Source organism: Heterocephalus glaber, unplaced genomic scaffold, assembly GCF_053883595.1.
Source record: "Heterocephalus glaber isolate CG9 unplaced genomic scaffold, H.glaber_assembly_v1.0 deba00001523, whole genome shotgun sequence".
Lineage (NCBI taxonomy): Eukaryota > Metazoa > Chordata > Mammalia > Rodentia > Bathyergidae > Heterocephalus > Heterocephalus glaber.
Window position 1 is genome coordinate 8,259,264 of NW_028258327.1, and position 21,840 is coordinate 8,281,103.

At 37.8% G+C, this 21,840-nt stretch overlaps 1 protein-coding gene across 5 annotated transcripts in view; it reads left to right on the forward strand.

The window, feature by feature from the left end:
- The window catches only part of Fbxl4 (F-box and leucine rich repeat protein 4), a 357,862-nt gene that overhangs the window by 265,359 nt on the left and 70,663 nt on the right, over positions 1 to 21,840 (forward strand). For 3 of the 5 annotated variants that reach the window (XM_013078770.3, XM_004862494.3, XM_013078771.3), the window contains exon 1: positions 19,692 to 19,836. The exons of the other annotated variants lie outside the window; for them this stretch is intronic. The gene's annotated coding sequence lies outside the window, so the exon portion shown is untranslated. Of the gene's footprint in view, positions 1 to 19,691; positions 19,837 to 21,840 lie in introns of those variants that run through there. 5 annotated transcript variants of the gene reach the window in all.

Genomic DNA, 21,840 nt, shown 5'->3' on the forward strand with positions numbered 1-21,840 from the left:
AGGAAAAGATTTTATGAACAAAACCTCAGTTGCCCGTGAACTAGCACAAACAATCAACAAGTGGGATCTCTTCTTATTAAAAGGCTTCTGCACAGCAAGAGAAACCACCAGCACTGTGAAGAGACAACCCACAATATGGGAAAAAATCTTCACCTGCTCTTCCTCAGACAAAGGTCTCCTATCTCGAATCTATAAAGAACTTAAAAAGATCAGACCTCCCAAATTGAAAGACCCAATCCGAAAATGGGCATCTGAAATGAAGAGACATTTCTCAGACAAGGAAGTAGAAACAGCAAATAAATACATGAAAAAATATTCAACATCAGTGGTCATTCGAGATGCAAATGAATACAATGCTGAGATTCCACCTCACTCCAGAAAGAATGGCTGCTATCATGAAATCCACCAATAACAAATGCTGGCGGGGCTGTGGGGAAAGAGGAACCTTGCTCCACTGCTGGTGGGAGTGTACACTGGTGCAACCACTGTGGAAATCAGTATGGAGATACCTCAGAGAACTAGGATTGGTAGTCCCATTTGACCTTGCCTTTCCATTGCTGGGGATCTTCCCCAAAGAATTAAAAGAATCATACCACAGTGATATATGTGTGCCCATGTTCATAGCAGCACAGTTTGTGATAGCTAAAACTTGGAAACAGCCCAAATGCCCATCAACTGGAGACTGGATAAAGAAAATGTGGTGTTTTTTTTATAAAATGGAGTAATACTCAGCCACAAAAAATGAGAAATTGGAGACATTTATAGCTAAGTGGATGCACATTGAGGCAATACTCTTAAGTGAAATAAATAGGACACACGTGTATAAATACTGAATAGTTTCTCTGGTGTGACAACCTGAAAGTGTAAATAAAGACTAAAATGTATAATAGGTAATGTGAAATAGGAAGAAAGGGGGCAAAGGGGAAAGAAGTGGGAGGGGTAGGGGAAAGGAAGAAGGGTATGGAATATGGGAAAATGGAAAAATAGGAACAAAATCTTTGTAAATAGGGAGGACTGGAGGGGTTGAAGGGAGGGCTGGGCAAGGGTGAAAAATAAGAGCTGAGAGAGATTATGTAAGGGTGCAAATTTCCAATGATGAATGTCATTATATTGTATACCTAAAATGTACCAATGATTAGAATTAAAAAAATTTAAAAAACAGATTTATATATCTGTACAAAAAATAAAAACATCATTAAAAAGTGGCATCTTCTTTGGGCATTATTCCCAAAACTACAACTAGTTGGGCCATATCTATGTCTTTAGAAGGCCATGGTCCTATTCTATATGGGCGACTTCTTCAGGATATTGTTATAATGCGTGACTCCCATGAGCACTGTTTACATGAAGTGAGTTTCTTGATTGGAGATAATGTTTTGTAGGAGGAGTGAAAATTATAAGGTATTCAATGAGTCAATGGAAACAGTTGATAGTAAAAAAAAAATGGGCAGGGAAAGCAAATCCAAATTATTGTCTATTCTCACAAAGATAAACTGCTCTCTACCCCCTACAATGAAAAAGGCAAATGGGATCAACTTATCAGCTGGAATCTGTCCTTTCTCATGCAGCAATTCTGGCTCTTTGTAGTTCCCTACATGCAACTCATTGTTCCATGTCCCTGGGTTTGCTCAGGCTCTCCTCTCTGTCTGGTATATCTCTCCCTTTCTTCTCCACATAGCTAACTGCTATTCAGATCCTCAAAAGGATGTGTTAATATTCATATTAGTTTTTACTCTGTCATACTTAGCAGGATAGAAACAGAATGAACATTCACTGAATTAAGGGGAAGATAAACTCACCAAAAAAGAATAGAGAACAAGACCAGAAGAAAAACCTTAGAGTAATCTAAATTTAGGCCATGGAGAGAGTCAGTAGAGGATTATTTAGGATAACTCCAATACTATACATAGATGTATAACAATGGATAGGTAGATATGGATATAGTATCTGTATTTGGCTATATACATGATGTGGGAAACAAGGAAGAAGAAGAGCTGTGGACCATCAAACATTGCTGAGAGGTCAGGGCACAGAGACTTTTGGAGGGGGCTCATACTTATACTCCATTTAGTGGCCAACTCAATGTTTATATCCTTCTATTTAACAACTCAAGTGAACAAGACAGCACCTGCTTACCAATGATTCCAATAAGATACCTAAGTGCAGGCCTCATTGACTCTGATGAGCCAGTCACTGGGAAGGAGCCATACTGGGCCAATCCTGATTCCAGGGTCTAACTCTGGTGCTACAGGGATGAGGTCAGCCCCACTTGGACCACACTAACTGAGAATGTGGGAAATTTCCCCCAAGGAAAGTGCGAGTGCTGTATGAGCAAAGGCAAATGATTTTTGGCAAGGAAAAAAAATTGATTAGAAATCCACTGTAGCAGTACTTGAAGCAGCAAAATTTTCAATGTGATTACTGAAATATTTTACCAACACATAGTTTATAGGAACTACAGATAAGGAAATCTTTAAAATTCATAAACATGCTTAAATCTACTATTCACCTTTCTATGTGGAAAGCAAACCAATTTATCCTTCTGATTTGTAGGTGGTGGAAAACAGACTATTCCTCAGGAATAATAGGGGGCCTTAGTAAATTCACACTTAGATTTCTGTTATTAAACTTTGAGCAATAAATTCAGGGCATATATGAATGTGTGTGTTTCTATGTGTACTTTACTGACTATAAAAAGTTGGATACATATACATTTAAAAGTATTTACAGAAATCCAGCTTACTGGGCTTTTTCATCTTTTAGTTTTATTTTTATTTCAGCTAAAAATATTGGTTTACGAAGACCAACATAATCATAGGTTTTCTATCTTATCATTGCCTATATTTGACTATATCCAAGATGTATGCCAGCAAATAAGAAAATATAGTTAGTGCATTTCCTACTAGTCTACTCATATCAACATTATAGACATAAAGGACCACAACTCTACAATGATCACATGACTAAGTGTGCTTATTTTATAGATGAACAGAATGAAGGCAAAGCAGCCAAGTAGCTTGTCCAAGATATATTAATGCAATGCCAAGGATACAGGAGTTAGACTAAATCTAGAATTGTGCTTTTACTACTATACCCCAATTCTCAGTGCTCCTAGATCTTAATGTAAGGTCTATTAACATTTAAAAACAGTTATTATATACATGCTGGATTTTGATACATGTAACCCAATCAAGAATTTTGATCTTCATTAGAGTCTATTTTAGAATGTGATTGGGGAAATGCATAATGCATATCAAGTCATCTTAAATCTCCCTCTCCTATTCTATAAGAACTTTTCACTCTCTTGTTCAAAGTCGATCTCTCTCTCTGTCTCCCTCTTCCCTCCAGACAAGATTTTGTCTCTTCACAATTCATTACTCTAAGTCTCTCAGTTATCCCTGCTCATTCCACACTACCTTTAGTGACAAATTCTCCTGTCATGCACAGCTATTTAGAAATTGTTGTTCTTTCTGCTTTGACTATTGTTCACCCAGGTGGGTTCTGTTTTTTCCTTCCAAAAGCAAGATATGGGGGGGCCAGTTAGAGAAATCAGTGGGAGAAGCAAAGAGCTGGAGAGTGAGGGAAGGTGTATACCTGTGGAGGCATATGGCAATCAGACTCAAGAGCGTACCCCCTATTTCAGATCTGGCCTTGCTCTGACCATAAGCAGAAATGCATCTAACCCTTGTTCAGAACAACACCTTTGCTCTCATGAGAGGTGATTGACTGTGTAGGTTTGTCACCAGTCCACAGGAATGAGCTGTTGAAATAGAGCTTGGCTCCCCTTTGAAGACCTGGGTTCATCTACCAATCTCCTTAGCAATGGTTAAAGTGATGGGATGTTTTCACCCAAAGCTGGAGGCACTTGTCTTGTCAGCTTTTAAAGCAAGGAAGGGCAGAGTTTGGGAGGGTGTCCTTAAAAAGTAGCTTTGTGTCCATAGACCCTTAGTTCTGCATAGACTAAAGGACCTGCCTCCTACTTTACCCTACACTTTGTACAATGAAGTCAACTAGAAATAAATATCCAGAAATTCTGATGCATACCCAGTATGGATCCAGGTTTGGTTAAGGTAACAATTTCTGCCCTGGCCCAATTGGTTGCTCTTCTTGTATTGAACTGGATGAATGATTTGTTTTCTTTGTCACACACTGTTCAGATTCCCTGTCATATGTTTTGTGATCCCCTCTTCACCCTACAGCAGTTAATGTTAATTCCAGAGCATGAACAGCCTTTCCATCAGCATGTATCAGTTATATTTCTCCCTGTCAATGTGCTTGGCAAAAATGCCTTCTGTGGCTACCTGCCTTCCTTGAAGTGCATTTTCACATCTGTGCAGTGCAGTCTGCCCCCTGCCTTGTGCCCATGTATGCTAACTAAAACCTTTCTGCTCAAGGCAGTACAGAGGGTAGCACTTTAATCGCACTATGCATTTCTGGGAGGGAGATAGGTAAATTGCACTGAAACAGACTCATCCACTATATAGAATCCATGGAGTTCCATACATTCTTGTGATGTCTCAGTACCTTATTATTTAATCATCTCATGTCTATTTAAAAGAAAGTGATGGTTATACCAAACATGGGAAAATGCATGGATCTTCCTAGTTTAAGCTTTTCAAAATAAATGCTTTTCCTTTTGCATTTTAGAGTTATGATGTGATTTTTTTCTCTTTTGGTTTTCCTCTTCAATCTATTAATAAGTTTTCTATTATTGAACTATATGTACTTCTGAAATTAATCTACATTTAAAATATTTAAAGTCATTGAATTTATCTCTTATTTAGGAGTTTTGTGGCAGTTCTTTTAAGGACAAAGAGTTTGAAGTTTGTTTTCATTTTGTTAGGTGGATGCTGACTTCATATATGGAGTAGAGACAGTTTCTTTCTTTATCTATGTCCTGAACAAGTTTAGATAGCATAGAACAAATTGTTCCTGGAAAGTCTGAAATAATTCATTTGCAGAACCATCTGGATCTTGCACATTTTTGAGGAGTTCTTCTATGACAACTTTATTTTTTTCATGAAAATTGATTTATTTAAGTTTTCTACCTCTTCAAAAGCCAATTTTGGTAATTCATATTTTCTTAACTACTATTCACTTTTTCAGATTTTATTAATATAAAGTTATGCAAAGTATTTTCTTAAAGTATTTTTAACATCCTCTCTTTTCCCTTTTCATTTCTAACTTTGCTTATAGGGCATTATGACAGCATAATTGGTTCTTATTTTGCAGTTAAAAGTCAAATCATATTTAGGCAATTTTTTTACCCTCTAGATACAATGTTACAGGTTAGAGCTTTGGTGCTACACAAACTATATTAATAACAGCAGTAATCATAGAAATAAATGCAAGAAAAATAAAAAAATATACTTATTAACTAGAAGAGAATATTTATAAATGCATAAATAAAAAATTTGTAATACAATACAGATTTCAAACATTCCTCTTAAAGATTTTCCTCTGTGGAATTATATCAGGTAAACCTTTCTTTCTTTCTTTTCTTTTCTTTGTTTTTTTTTTTTTTGGTAATGGGTATCGAACTTGGGATCTTGCACTTGCGAGGAAGGCAGGCGGTGGCACTACTGAGCTAAATCCCTGGCCCCCCAGCTAAGCTTTCTGAAATGAATTCAGAAATTTTAGATCAAAGTTTTTTGTTTTTTTTTTCTAAAAGATTCCTTGAAGCAAATAGAGATCATCATTGATCCAGTGAAGATCTTTTGCTTGGAACTTCCCATTGTGCAACTTATTAAATTGTAAATTCTAAATGATGGGGTTATTTTTATGATAATTCCATTCCAGGGTAGAGATGAATCTAAAGACAGGGAGAGAATAAGAACACCATGTGTCATGTATATTTTTGGGCAATCTACAGAATATTGGGAAAGAGCTTATAGTTGTTTGGAAGCTATTGAAGGGTTTTAAACATTTGTGTAATAGAAACATATCACATTTTATAAATACAACTGTGTCAGCAATATGAAGGATGGATCAGAAGGAAGAAAGCATGAAGGCAAAGATACCACTTATAATAGCAGGAATTGAGTTGGGAAGTCAGAAGGGTCAGATTCAAATATTATTCAAAATGCATAATGACAAGTTTTAGAGAGCATTATGTGTTAGGAAGAAAGTAAGGGAGACATTCAGATTGGTTTCTAGATCATATGTGGTCTGAATGTTTAGCTAAGTAATGGTATACATTTGTGAAAGTAATCTAGAGAAGAAAGTGGTATTAGTAGGAAGATTATAAACGCTTTGAACATAATGAATTTTACAAATACAGTGAATATTCTATGGAAACTTCAAGAAGAACTGTGTTTGGCAGGCATCTGTGTATATTAATCTAAAATTCACCAGAAAGGTTTAAGCTGGGTTAAACACTTTGGCATGATTAGAATATGGTAGCCATATTCTAACTTATGAAATTAATTTGCCTAGAAAGTGTTTTAGTCCAAGACAGGAAAAGGGTCCAGGGTGAAAGTTTGAGAAACACGGAGGTTTAAAACAACTATATTTAAATAGAGATGTTTTCATCATTCCCTATACAAACTGGGTCCTCTCTTTAGATGAGTATCCTTTCAAGAACTAAGACTCAAACCTTGGGTTATTCCAACCCCTTGTCCACCTTCTGTGCTCACATATTTTTAAAGTACTGTTAAGTCTTTCTTCAACAAGTCTCTCCTCTTTGCCCCTTACTTTCCATTCTCCCTATCTTCACCTTAGTCCCTCAGCATCATCCACCTGGCAAGAGCATTCTAGATAGAGAAGACTCTCTTATCTGAGGATCAATGGCTTGTCAATTTTGTTTTTAAGTCACTTTCAGCAGACAATTATAAAAATAGTAACATCCATATACCCTGTGAATATAAATGTTCATTTTCTCACTCATCTTTTGTTATAGCCATAGCCTTTTCTTGACTATTGATTTACTGACATTGTCAACTTCTTTCAAAAGCCATATACGTAGTGTATAACAATAGCCTTTAAAAAACCTTTCTATGTAGCAGATACTTCTATGGACTCAAAAAACTGACCCTATTAATCTTCATTACAAATTATGGGATAAATATTATTAGAAACTTTATTTTACAGATAAGGAAACTGAGGCACATAAGATTAAGTCCCAAAGTCTCATAAATAGGAATTGAAAGGGTTGGGTTTGGATTCATTAAGTCTAGCTCTGTAGGCTCTCCTCTGCTACTAACCATCATATACTGTGAAAGTACAAGACTCTTACAAAGTAACCTGGCCACAGAATCCTACTTGGCTCTCCTCCCCCACCCCTATCTTTTACCCTTGTCTCACTCAATCATACAGAAACTATTAAAGCCTCATTTACTCTTCCCAAAGCAGACGGTTTGGTTTTTACAGAAACAACGACCCTCTTTTGCATTCATAGTTATTTTTACAAATAATTAAATTATATAATTATAACTAATGATTGTTTATTTATTTATTTACTTGGTACCAGGGATCGAACTTGGGTCCTTGTGCTTTCGAGGCAAGCGGTGTAACCACTGAGCAAAATCCCTGGGCCTCATAACTAATGTTTAGAAACAGCTTTGAGAACAGCTATCTTGAATCTTGGTAAGAAAATGACTCATTTGGAAGGAGGAGGAAGGCAAGGAAGTGCTAAAATGTGCCTTACCATCTCAGGACCCAAAGTGTCCAATCACTGTTCTGTGGATTTTAGACAACACGAGAACAGGGTTTAATAAGGAAACTCAGTTAAAAGGAGGTCAGTTAAGAGGAGCTTTTCTGTTTCCTTAGTCTCTAAACTTGCCAATTTGATTCATCTTGCCTAGAGCTTTCAGAATGAGGCATTTCCTAAATGATTATGTCATTCACTGATCAAAGACATGCAGTCATTTCTCCACCACTGCAGAACAAAGTCCTGAGGCCAGCACAGACTTAAATTCTCAGCATGGCATTTAAAGCCCTCAGTGATTTATCACAAACCACCTCTCCAAAGACATTTGTCACTTATCCTTTCTGTGCTCCAGGAATATTAATGTTGTTTGAGTTTGAATTTTGAAAAGCCATAATAAACTTTATTAACAATTTCCCTAAGCAAAGGCTAGGCTTCTTGCTAAATTCTCTGCTTCCCTCTTTATTTAAGAAACAAGAGCCGCAAAGGAAAAGGAAGAAGAGGGAAGAAACGAGCCATATAGTATTTATTTGGCATGTTCTCTAGGATCTTGTGGCAGGTTGTATTTTCCAAAGGTGGCTATGGCAATATGTCTGGTTTCACATACTCTTCAGAAGCTTGCTACTCTTGGTGAGGTGTGTTTTTTCACTTCAAATCTGGGATTTCTAACAATTTTATGGGAAGAAAATGACAGAAGTAACAATTTATGACTTGCAAAGCTAGATGACAGAAAAGATGTAGCCTAGACTTGGCTTTCTCCCTTAGGGTTTGTCCTTTGACTTCTACCACTACATTGTAATGAAGTCAAACTAGATTTCTTCTTTTTGCATCAGGCCACATGGGGAAGCCCAAGTAGGGAAGAACTGAGGCCCTCCACTGACAGCTTTTCCAACTTCTAGACACAGGGGTGAATGGGCCTTCAGATAAGTCTAGGCATCAGATTTCAAGACTTCGGACTGAGGATGCAGATAGTACAGGGCAGAGGCAAGGCAACCCCATTATGCTCTATGCTCTGTCCTAAATCCTAATCCATAGTTTTTGAACATAATAAATTGTTTATCTCCACTAGACTTTGGAATGACTGCTATACAGCTATAGTAAAGAGAGTAAGTCTGTGGGAAAATGAACGCATAGATCTTATGTTTAGGCACCTCCTCCCAGAAGTTTGAGTTAGAAGTGGTTGAGAAGTCCCTTCATTTTAAAGTTATTTGCTCAATGTTATTATCTGAAATTCTTTCTCACTTGGGTTTCAAGTGAAGTATGAAGTGACACCTTGTGCCTAGACTTGCGGTCTCACCCTAGTGGCCTCTTGGGCCTTCCCAGCCATTTTCCCTGTACAAGGGGGTTATCAGATTGTTGCCAATGCAGTATTACCAGATAATTCCTTTTGGGCCCTTGGTGAATGCTTACAGTGTTAGAGAATACATTCCTCAATTATCTTGGGCAAAGTGAAGAACTAAATTACTGTATAAGTGCTCCTTAAAATCACTTTCTGCTTTAGAATTCCTTCATGTGTCAATCTGTATTCAAAAATAGTATTTTCACAGCATTAATGAAAGGGAGATAAAATTGCCACAAACTACTGTGGGTTGTAAAGGGTTGAGATACTTTGGTTTATCAATAATCCCTTCTCATCACTAATCCTAAAATATTTCCTATCCTTTTTCCCCCCTGGATATTTTTTGTTCATATTGTTGCCTTGTCTGGAAATCCCAAAAAATTTTACCTGTCTTTTTGACTAGTTCAACATACTGATAGGTCTTCCACTACCTCAGCAGCTATTATGTATAGTAGCTGCCCTCTTCCTGTGGTGCCTTGCCCCCTCCCCTGTGTGACATCATGCCAAGACAGTTGCTCCCACCAAAGAACAAACCCTTCTTCCCAGCATGCCCCTGGTCCCACCTAGAGAGTAACCTAATACTCGCTCACCTCCTACCACCTAGTAAGGTCACCGGCTCCTCCACTCCCTGATCACTACCTCACTCAACCCCGCCTCAGCCCCTACAAACCCCACCCCTGTCTCTATAAAAGACTCTTCCTGCCCGGGCCATGTTGCTTTTGTCTCTCCTTTGTTCAGAGACAGCCTGGCAGATCTATTCCCCTAATAAAGGCTTGTTGTGGCCTGGTCTGGTCTTGGTCTTCAGCCCTTTCACCTGACACATACCAACTCTTTTAACTAGCTAGGCCTAGGGGCAATCTTGTCCAAATTCACGCTCTGCTAGTGTTTGATCTAGATAGTTGGTAGAAGTTTATACTAACTATTGAGTTCTGATAAGAGTTAATAAGCCTTGGGCTGGGGATTTAGCTCAGTGGTTCCGGTGCCTGCCTTGCAAGAGCAAGGTCCCAAGTTCGATCCCCGGTCCAAAAAAAAAAAAAAAAAAGAGTTAATAAGCCCTTATAATGGCTGAATATGAAAATCTGAACACCAAAAGGGAGAGAAAAATATAAGAAAGAGCAAAAATATCTAACACTTTAATGTAGCTTTTACTTTAGGTTTAAAAGTATATTAGTACCTTGTTATTTCAAAATATTTGCTAAATATATTAAAAAGCTTCTACTTTGAGAGTGAGATAAACTACAGAAAATAATTGTTTAGAACAAGTATGCATGAATGAATTATATCTTGCTAATAATATGATACACAATCTTTCATTCAAAGATATTAATATCAATCTTTTCATTATGCAAGATTTTTTTCCAGCTACAGCATTCCAATTAACATAGCCACTTATTTCCATATGAAGAGGGGGTCTGTGCTAATTTTACACTAATTCCTAAAATGAATAATTGAGACATTCGATATAATGTCTCAAAAACTGAATCTTATTTGGTACTTGAAGAAGTCCTGAGATATGAGTTAATCAAGAAAACTATACATAGGTCTTCATTAACACACCAAGAATCATCCCACCAGTGACAGAATCACTGAACATGCACATTTAATGGTGCAAAATTCAATCACACTTAACTCAGTCTGAAAATATCAGTATCTTAATAATTCCTGTATTTATATAGACTAGAACTACTCCCATGGAGAGAGCACAGGTCTTTTGCATATATTCTTTGATTAACCACATTTAAGAGCAGATGCCATTATCCATACTTGACAAAATATCAAAAGGGTGAAGTAACTCAGACAAGGTCACACTGTCAGGGACAGATGTAAATTAACTGTAGAAGTCTTGGCTGCAATTAGCACTCTCCACAGTCCCAAAATATACAGACAAATTTTATTCTTATATTATCATAAGATCCCAAAGGTGCTATCACCAACCCCCTGCCATGCTGAATTATGAATGAGAAAAGGGTGAAAAGTGAAAGAGGAGACCATGTGTGAGAGTTTGGGGGTCCATATTTTAGAAAAGGATATAGATGGAAACCTGAAATACATCTATGTGTCCTACAAGTGTGAGTGGTGGCCTGTTCATAAAATCCTATAGAATGGTTCAAGGGTTGCTGTAATATGATCATTCATGACCATGAAATCAGGCACAAACCACCCAATGATAATATAGAACCCTCTGGAAATTTTGGAGAGCAAAGGTGACCTGGTGATTGTTGGGAAGCTCCAGGTGGTGGTTAATAATGGAACAAGGTATAGCACAAATTTGAAGGTTTAGTGAGATAAAAAGAATTGTCCTAGGATGTTGGCATGACCCTAATTTTTCCTCAGAAATAATTTTGATGTCTGGTTGTTTTGAGGTAGAAGTTGCCAGGTAATGAAAATAAAAAGGAAAGAAAGGAAAATATGGAGTAGAAGTTAAAATTGGTATTAGATCTGGATTGGAAGATAAAAGGCGCATCTGCCCACATTTCGTCACCCCGACAATGGAAATGAAACCCATTGGTCATCCTGGACTAGACTAGATGCTCTTTAGGAATCTTTCTACTTATAGTGTTAAATTACCCTTTTGTAATGTTTGGATCTTAAATGTCCCCCAAAGGTCATATGTTGAAATCTGGTTGCTGCTGGAAGGTAGTGGAAATTCTAGTAGGTGGGGTCTAGTGGAATGAAGCTGGTCACTAGAGGAGTGCCTTTGAAAGGGATATGTTGCCCCTGGCTGCTGGCTGTCTCTCATTCTCTTTGCTTCCATGCTGACAAGAGGTGAGGAATTTTCCTTCACCATTCCCTTCCTTCATGATATTTCTGCCCCACCCTAGTCCTAAAAGCAAAGGAAAAGCTGACTAAATCATCTACTTAAAGAGCTTTTGAAAACTATAGAACAATAAAATTTATTTCCCAAGTGCCATATTTTAGTTAGTTTTCTATATTTTAGTTAGTTTTAGCTATGAATGGATGGAAATATGTTTTTAAAATATGTCTCTCTGGTGTGAGAAATTGAAAGGGTAAATAAGGACCAAAAATCATAATACATATTGTGAAACAGGAAGAAATTGCTCAACATTATACCAAGTTTGAGATACTCTGTTAATAATTAAAATGTTTTATGCAAAAAAGGTATAGTATTATCAGGCAATGAATTGAGAGACAGATTAAAAAATGAAAATATATTCTTTTAAGATCATGATACACAGTGTTATTTACCATTGTTATTCTCTAATTATTTTTGTTATGAAAAATTATTTTTTCATAGAGTTTTTTATATTTTCTTTATTAATATCTACTTGTATTACATTAAAATTAAAAAGCAGATAATGAAAGGCAAATAAAGTACTGTACTTCAAGGTCATATCAATAGCTACAGGTAAGAGAACAAAATGCCCTCTATTTAGATATGTAAACAGCAAAGCTTATAGAGAACGTGACCTGACTGATTCAACATGTTTCCAAAACATGAAGTTATATTAGAGTCCTGAAGAAAACAAGGCTGAGAAAACTTTGCCCATAAATCAGCAATTACTGGTAGTTAGTCAATATCACAGGTTTGATTAAGTGCTAGGATCCACTAATGGTATGAGAATATTAAGTCTTTGGTCACAAAGTCACACCAAGTTCTTGCTCAGATTTACTTTGGAGCTGTCTGGATTTGGAGTTGTTGCTGTGAATAATAAATCCGATGTTTTTCTTATGCCCTCATCTGAGGCATTGTGCTACATTCACATTTGGTGAATGGAACAGTAGGGGGAGGTGTGATATTCCTTAGAACTTTAACATATAGAAAGCTACACTGTGAAATGCATGTATTCATGGCACCTGCCAAAATTCTAACCCCCAAATTCTGTTAATATTGGCAGCTAGACTGTTCAATTGCATGGCATGATGGGCCGTAGCATCACCCCATTGGTTTTTATCTTATACGTGCCTTCAGAGTAAAATGAAAATAGAATGTGGATTATCTCTTCCCATTCCCAAGGAAATCTAAAACTATCTAAAGGAGTCAACACAAACGTTTAACATGAATCTGTAAGTGTGTCTTGTTTGAGTCTCCATAGTTGGAGACACAGACAAAATTGCAACAGAATATACTACAAAATAATTTGTATGTGAGCTTGGACTCTAAGTGAACACAAAATCTCAATAGTGGAAGAATAAACTATTGATACTATGATTATCAAAAATGGCCCCTCTCATTATCAAAATATGACCTTCAAAGAAAGTAGTTTAAAAATCTATTCTGAATTTAAATACTTGTGTTTTTTTCCCTAAAGAGGTATTTTAGAATGATTGCATTAAGGCTGCCTTTTAACACCATTAAAGGCTATGGAAAAATATGCATTATTAGGGAAACAGGACATACATATACGAAATTAGCTCAAGATCTCTCATCCTATAAAATGGTCTAAAAGTATATAAATAGAAATCTACTTAGTAAATAGTAAATAAAATGCTTGGTTCCATAATGGATCGATCTCAGCTGACCACTGTTAAATCTTGTCTGGCCCATCTCCAAGTCGCCTGTGTTGTCCTGGCAGCTGTGGACATTCTCTGGGCAGGAGGCCAAGAGGCAGGCAGAAGTGGGAATGCTGCCCACATCCTATCCTGGCTTCTTACCCTTTTCTTGTCTTAGTAACTGGCTGTGAGTTATTTGATTTGGAGAAAAAGAATTCCTACTTGAAAGCAATCAAATCTATGACCATTAAAGGCTGAAATGATAAGAGAATAACGTTTAACAATGTTAAATTGGTAACATTTTGATAAACCCATTAAAGAAGCAAAGTCAATTTCTCTTTAAAATTCTGTAAACTTCTGGGCTGAGGATTTAGCTCAGTGGTTCTGCTTCCTGGCCCACAAGTGCATGGACCCGAGTTTGATGCCCAGTACCAAAAAAAAACCAAACCAATTCTGTAAACTCCCTACCAATTTACAACCAGAAAGAAAAAAAATAGGAAATCCTATTTTAAAATTCATTTTCTTTATTTTTAAATGACTTTGAAATACGAGATTTTTTTTTTCAAACAGGCATTGAAGAATCTAAGAAACTCCAAATAATCATGGTGTCACAAAGGATGATATTTAAAAATACTCTTCCTGGGAGTTTATAGTCAGATTATCTTTGTCATTTCACAAACTATTCAGGAGATACAGAATTATTGGATGAAGAAAATGCATCCTCAAATGGTACTTTTGGGGGAAACTTTATAATAAAGATTTATCAATTGTTATAAAGGTTTCATTTTAAATTATATTTAATACATTATTCTTGACCCATTTATATTTATCATAAGTTATATTACTTGTTTTAAGTATATGGTGTACTGGTCAGCTTTCCATTGCTGGGACAAAATACTTGACACCTGCCACTTAATGGAGGAGTGCTTTCTTTTGGATCATGAGGTTTCAGGCCATGGTTTGCTGTCTAAAGACATAGTCATCATGGCAAAAGAGTGAAGTGAAGGAAAGCTGCTCAGTTTTTGGAGGCCAGGAAGCAGAGCATGTTGGAAAGACAAGAGGGGGAGAGGGAGAGGGAGAGGGGGAGGGCCTTTAAATGTATGCCCTTGGTGAACTACTTGTTCTGACAGGCCCAAACTCCCAACAATAAATTCAGCTACAAACTTCACTGATGAAGTTAGCAACCCATGATCTAATCATCTTCTAAAAGCCCACCTCTGAACCCATAAGCCTTTTGGAGGGAGGATATTTTGGATCCAAGCTCTAAGAATTACTTATAGCTCAGGAAAAAAACAAGACATATCTCTTCATGTTTCAAAAAAGAAACAGAAAATTATCTCCTTATTTTTTTTTTTTTGCTGTACATTCACAGGTCATGTTAATATGGAGAGGTCATGTTAAGAGTTATGGAAAGGTACAGGAAAATGGGCGAATCCAGTTCCCTCAAATTTTCCACAGAGGACAAAATAGTTGTGAAAGGTTGAAGATCTTGAACTATATGGAACATTCCTATTGAAACTCTTGTATCATCACTTACCACTTTCATTCTACCTGTATGGACAGAAAATATTTTGTTTTTCTTTCTGATTCCCATGTCACTCTGTGAACAGACCCTAATGACTTGCCTAATGCATATACATGGGACCTCTTTCAAAGGTATTTCCACTTAAAGAAAGGAAAAAGTAGGAAGGAATATATATGTTATAATTTTAAAGAAGATATATATATATATATATATATATATATATTTTTTTTTTTTTTTTTTTTTCCTTTTAACAGGGCTTTCCTTAGTTCCTGGCCATGAGCTTCATTTTTGTGGCAGTGGCTTCTACCCATCCCAAGACCACAGGAGAGAAGTTACATCAGAAAGAGATCTAGTCTGTCCTCTGTCTCTACATGACATTTCTCCCACAATAATCCCAACCACTAACAATCTTTATTAATGCTAAGTTTTAAGGATATGATCCAAGTTACATTAAAAGAAACAGTACAAATTAAAACTTTACAAACAAAACAGATACATATTCTTTGTAGGCCTGTGAAAATTCAATGTAAATTTTTATCAGATTAGTTTAAACTGTCTAGTTGACTTTAATCAGTATTCGTTTATTAAAGACGTTAGAAATTTTTCACTGAAAGCTGCAAGTTAGAAGGCCAGAATTCAAGTCTTCACCTTGCAAGCAACTTGCCATAAATCTTTGGATAGATCTCCCAGTCTTTTTAGGCTTTTGTCTCCTCTAGTGACAAGTAAAAGGGTTAGGATAGAATGAATTTGAAGGTTCTACTCAGACACTTTGGACTTGAAAGCCTCAATTACCGATGTTCAAAATGTTTTAATAAATATTAATAATATTCATACATTTTCATACTATTTTATCATTCAGAAAGTGCTTTCACATATATGATCTCTCTTAAATCTTTCCAGCGCCTGAGTTAGATACAGTTCACAGAAGAGTGAACAAGCTCAGCTAAGCTGTAACTTATCTAAGATCACAGATTTACTTACATGGCAGGGCTGGAGAGACAGGTTTTCCTACTTCCAAGTTCAGTTTTTCCATCTGTATTCAGCTGCTTCAAGGTTAAGGTAATCTAAGAGCATGATTAATTACATTCTTATTGAATCATAAAGTAACGTGGTACTTTAAAAAGAATGTGTGAATTTAAAGTTGAATAGATTTCCCTGACAGCTCTGACACCATGATTTGGAGAATCTCTTTAATTTCTCTGAGCCTCATTTTCCTCATCCATAAAAAGGGGCTTTGGAATCCAAAACAATTAAGATGTGTTGGGCCAGGGATTTAGCTTAGTGGTGCTGTGCCTGCCTTGCAAGCACAAGGTCCTGAGTTCAATCCCTGGTACTGGGGGTGGGGGGGGGGAGATGTGTTATGCACATATACCAACTCCCCATGATTAATATAATTATTATGTACTGTAAGCATGTACTAATAAAAATAAAAATGAAAAAAAATTTAAAAAAAATTAAAAAAAAAATTAAAAAAAAAATTCTGGTTTTCTTATTAATGGCTGTGACAATTTTTAGATTGATATGGTGAAAACTTTCATGCTCTACAAGAAGTTAAAAAAGTAAACTAGAAGATTACTCCTACCACCTATTATCTATGCCCTTTGGCGAATGAAATATTAAAAATCTTGAACTAGTATTACTGACTGAACTCTCCTTCCCAACAAATGAGTCAATTTAAGATTTCACAGAGGGACAGATTGTTTGGCTGAGTTATGTTGAAAATGTATGGAGTTGCATTTTCTGAGCATTCTCAACTAGAAAGAAGAACTTGGGAAATAAAGATAGAAAATCAATACATTTTCAACTCTCTCTGCACTGTTCTCAAGGATATCTCTACCTCTTTTATCTAGTATTTTATTGTTTTGCATTCTTGTGGTATTGAAAGCTTAGACATTTCATCATAAGACAAATAAAAATCACTTGAAAATAGTAGAGAGTATGATAGTGTTTCAACAGTTAGGCACAAAGAAGAGTTTTGAACCTGCTCCTTCTTTGCTGCCTCCCCACTCGAGTAGAACATTGTAACTTTTGAAGCTAACAGAATGGATCATAGCCGGCTTGCTGAGCTGGTAACTTTATGCACAATTACGCCTTGTTGGGACTTTCTTTATTTGTAATAGTGCTGTTATAGCGTGGGATGCTATTCAGCTCCAAACAACATTCCATTTAATAACTAGGCATTAGTTCAGCCATTAAATTAGGCCATCACTAACAGATAAGCATCACCCTTTTCTTTGGCCTCACTTGGCCCAGAAAACCAAATACAGCCAGAGGGTAGCCTTTGAAATGAGAAGGTTGGAGGAGGGGTCAATGGAGCAATGATGATGCTAGTCACAGAAACAGTTTTCTCCTAGCTTTCCCTTGTTGTCTTAAATGTGAACTTACGTACTTTCCAAGCAGTACTTTAAGTGCCATTTTAAACAAAATCATGGAAGGCCCTGGATTCAGTCCCCAGCACCACACACACACACACACACACACACACACACACACACACACACAGACAGCAAAAACAAAACAACATTGAACACTAAAACGAAACAAATACTAATCCCTAAAACAAAACAAATAACAGCATCAACTATATCTCTTAGGAGATGAATATGAATAGAAGGGTATGAAAAACATATGCACCAAAAAGATATGGAGAAAATGTTAACAGCAGTATTGACCATAATAATCAAAACTAAAAACAGCTCAATGTCTATCAAGAGTAGAATAGACAGATGAATTACAGTATATTTATATTATAGAAATTACTGCTACATTTAACAACATGAATAACTTTTACAAACCTAGTATCAAGAGAAAGAAAATAGATCCAAAAGAGTGGAAAGTATTTAATTCCATCTATTTAAGGATCAAAATTTAGAAAAATTAATCTCTGGTGTTAAAAGTCAGGGTAATGATTCCCTTTAGGGAGGAGTAATGGGAAGATTTTAGAGGGATAAGTGGAGGGCTTCTAAAATGGTAGAGAGCTGGGTGTGATAGTACATGTCTGTAATCCCAGCCCTCTGGAGGCTGAGGCAGGAGGATCAACTTGAGTTGGAGGCCAGCCTGAAAATAGTGAGCTCAACACCAGTTTGAATTACATAGTGAGACCCTGTCTCAAAAACAAACAAAACAAAAATAAATTAAAACTAAAAAATAATTAAATGGTAGTAATTAGTTCTTGATCTAAGTAGTGAATATATGACTGTTCATTTTTTATTAAACTACATTCATATTTTGTCCTTTCCTGAATATATTTTATATTATATTTTATATTTTCCATCAAAATTTATTTTGAAATTGTCAGGAATAAGAAACTGCTATAGTTAAGAGCATCTGAGCTCCCAGCAGGCAAGTCTCATTGGTAACAAGAGTCAATCTTATTTACTTACACATCTATTATTTCAATCCAGTTTTCATTTTAGAATAGATTTAGATTTGCTGTCTGTACAGAGTTCTCATATAAAAGTTTCTTAGTCATGTTCCTTGTTGCTAGGGCAAAATACCCACACCTGCAACTTAAGGGAGGAGAGCTTTACTTTGAGTCACATTTCAGACCACAGTCTGCTGGCTTCAAAGCACAACCACACAGCAGACAAAAAGCTGCTCTCCTCACTGGGGACAGGAAGCAGAGAGAATCAAGGCAGGAGCCAGGAAGAGAGTTATAATCTTCAGGGTCAGGCCCACAGGGACCTGCCTCTTTCGACTAGCTCCCACCTCCTAAGAGCAAGTCAGCTATAATGGCCTATTTATAATCCAATCATCTTCAGAAGGTCCCACCTATGATCTTTAAGGGAACAGCTAGATATAAAGGATAACAACAAGTCATCCAACTTTATCGTTAGCAAACAGAAGGCCCTTCGCATTGCATTATATCTGGGTGCAAGGTATCAACTGATCACGGATGGTGTTAACTTTTATCTGACCGAGGTAGTGTTATCAGGTTCCCCAGTTACTTTTCTCTCCTTTCTAATGCTCAATTTTTAGGAAGCAAGTCACTTAGCACTGACTTGTGCTAAGGCTGAGAGTGTGGATTAAGCTCTAATTCCTTTTTAAATGTCCATTTTGGAATACAATTTGCATTGCACATCTTATATTGGCTCAATTCTATATATAGATTATAAATAAATATCCTTATTACTTTGCTTCTTTAGGAAGAGAGAGCAAATAGTGTGTGTTTCAACGTATTATTAAAAGTTTTCCATTTTAATGAAAACCTTGAACAAGATAAATATCATACAAACTATACATGAAAATGACAAAGTGAGACCAAGAAAGCATCTTTCTTCATTACAGGTAATGGTCATGGGCCTCTGCATGTTAGGGCAGAAATGACCTTGCAAAAAGGATTTGCATCTGAGGCTGCAGAAGTTTACAAACTTGGTGACTGATGCCTCAGAGCACTTATAACACACATTCCATTTCTCCTCTGAGGATGTGCTCTATGCCCAATACCCAAGCATCACCTGAGCTACTAACTCTGGACTGAAGAAACCCTAGCAGGACTATATTACAGATGGTGGGCTGATTGTTGGCCTGGTAAGCAACAGAAAGAATTCCAGAGGAGGATCCATAACCAACTCCCTCTAGGGAGTAACTGGGCCATCTACACAGCACCACTGACGCTGCAGGGAAGCCGAAAGGAAGCTCCGCCTTCGGGCCTTGAGAAATTCCTCCCGCGGAAGCCGCGCCCTCCGCGCATCTGGCCCCGCCCCCCGGCCCCTCCCTGCGGCCTCCGCGTCTTCCTTCCGGGTCGCGCCGGGCCGGCCTGGCACCCGCGGTGCCGCAGCGCGGACGCCTGGCAGCTGCCCCCGCGCCCAGGCCTGCCCGCGCCGCCGGTCGGGGGTGAAGCCCCGGGCGCGCGCCTCCCCCGGACCCTTCAGGGTACGGCCCTTCCTTTACTTCCTCCTCCTGCGGGGCTCCGTCTTCCTCAGTCGCTGGGGCGGGGCCGGGGCGGTGCGCTGTGTTTGGGGCCTTGGGCGCGGGCCGAGGCCCGGCTCGCCCCTCCCTGCGGCGCGGGGCTGCTGGGGCTCGCTGGGGACCTTGGACTCGGCCTAGGCGCCTTGCGCGGCTCCTGCGGCACGGTTGGCGGGCGTGAGACGTCGCCCCGACGTGCGTGCCATCTCCGCGTGGCTGCCTGCCTGCGGTGTACTTTCCTCTGTCAGCTGCTCTGATTTCCTTTAACATCTGATAGTTTCTGCTGCCCACCCAGGCCCACGCCTTCTTTCTTCAGCACTGCCACGAGATGCTGAACTGCATCCTTGTTTCTAGGTTCAGGGCTGCCTGAACCTAGAAGGTGATGGTGTCCACTTGTCCTCCTTGACAGCTTGTTTGCAGTGAGCATGATTGTGGCTTTCCTTGAGTTCCCGAAGCTCATTGTCACAAAGCTAAAACATGCGTTCGCCAACTAGGATATACAAATAATTAGAAAGTTGCGATGATATAAACGTGTGAGGTACTTGGGCTGGCAGGATACAGTGCCTGGATGTATGCCCTGGAGGGCTCCCTGTTCTGCTTCCTGTGAGCATTCCTCGGTTTCTTAAGGGTCCTGTAAGGGTACACTTTTCCCTTGAAGCTCAGCTCACGCTTCTATTGTCCTGTACTGCAAATTGTACCTGTTTTTTGAAAAGAGAGGCATTTTCCAGATACTTCAATGCCCCTGTAGTTCTTTATCAGATATTAAATTAGTGTGGGAAGCGAACAGTGTGTTTGTCTTTCTGGTGGCAATGTGCGTAACACTTAGTTGGCCCTCTTGAATTATTCATTAAATTGGATTCTTCCCATACTTTTTGAGTACCAATTTTTTTTTTAACTGCTGCCCCACATTTTGGCTTTTCTAAATGTGCATTTTCGTATCCTTCTCTTCTGTTACTGACTGGAAAGTCAGAGCGGTCAGATCAGGGAGATTTATGTAAGATGGGTTATTTCTTCTCCTGATGCCATGATGTAGTAAATAATGTTACTAACAACTTATCTTTTATTTTCACAAACTATGAGCTAACAGAAACTACCCCTTCAACTATGTTAGATTCATTGCCACCTCTTTAATTTGGGTGTAGTCAATATTTACCATCTTAACTTCACGGACCTAACTTTGGTGTCTTAAGAATGCCTTTCATCACATGAATTGTTTTATAAATATCTGTTTCTTTTTTCTAATGCTCTTAGTGGTCTTATTCATGTCTTAGTGTGAGATAGGAAATAAAGTGCTACCTTTTTTGATACTGTTGTTAACTGGTGACTCCATTGTCATTTGTCTAGTTGTGTGTTTTCCTCCAAATAAGTGTGGTAGGGATGATTGAAAATATGGTGAATGCTTAATTTCTTAAAACTTTACAGTAAAAGACATTGATTGCCAAGAATGATGTGATAAATGTGTTCAAAGCAAGGAGGAGCGTCTAGTGTTTTGAGGGGGATTAGTTGTAATGTGTTTTTACTGTAATGAATTTTTTACCATATTTTCTGATCACTCTGTATGTATCATGAACACTAACTCCTACATATTCATAGGGCCCTTTCTAAGTGGTTATTGCTGACTGCTTGTGGTGATGCCATGCTGCTCTGATTATTCTAGCTTTATGATATTTTTCAGTGTCTAATGATTTGAACAATGCCTGTGTATTGTAGCCATCTCTAAATAGTTTTACTGGGGGCAAGTCAAATCCTTTTCTTTACATCTTACCCCACTTAAAGTTTCCTGGCTCTTCTTGAAGTTAATTTTTTATTTCTGTCTTTCCCATGGTCAGTTGAGTTGGTAATAATTGTTAAAATAAATCCCTTCTGTTGCTCACCCAGCAGTCAGCACCACTACATAGAGTTACTCTCCAGAGTTGTACATAGAGAAGCAGCCAGATTCAAAATGTGCATGTCTTTTGACAGTGCATTGTG